The sequence below is a fragment of the Fusarium oxysporum genome, chromosome 3 (genome assembly GCF_000149955.1).
Source record: "Fusarium oxysporum f. sp. lycopersici 4287 chromosome 3, whole genome shotgun sequence".
Taxonomy (NCBI): domain Eukaryota; kingdom Fungi; phylum Ascomycota; class Sordariomycetes; order Hypocreales; family Nectriaceae; genus Fusarium; species Fusarium oxysporum.
Genome location: NC_030988.1, coordinates 3,878,138 through 3,878,433, shown reverse-complemented (window position 1 = coordinate 3,878,433; position 296 = coordinate 3,878,138).

Here is a 296-nt window from a genome sequence, read left to right as displayed (position 1 = left end):
AAATCGTTCCTCAAATCGGGCCCGGTTGGGTGCCGCCACAGTCATATCCCCCCTTCAGCTATAGTCAATAGTCAATTCAGTATCACGAGAAGCTTCAAATTAGGCATTTTTATCATTTTCAACTAATCACGACATTATGAGAACATCAGGCTATTAAAAAAGCTGTTTTCGCCACCTAAAAACTAACCTTGCCGATGTCTCACGGTTTTGTGCGTGTCTCAGGGTTTTGTGCCCAACTAAGCTTGCTTAGTTGGCCCCCCCCCCCCCCCCCCCCCGGGTCGAGGCAAAGGGTATAG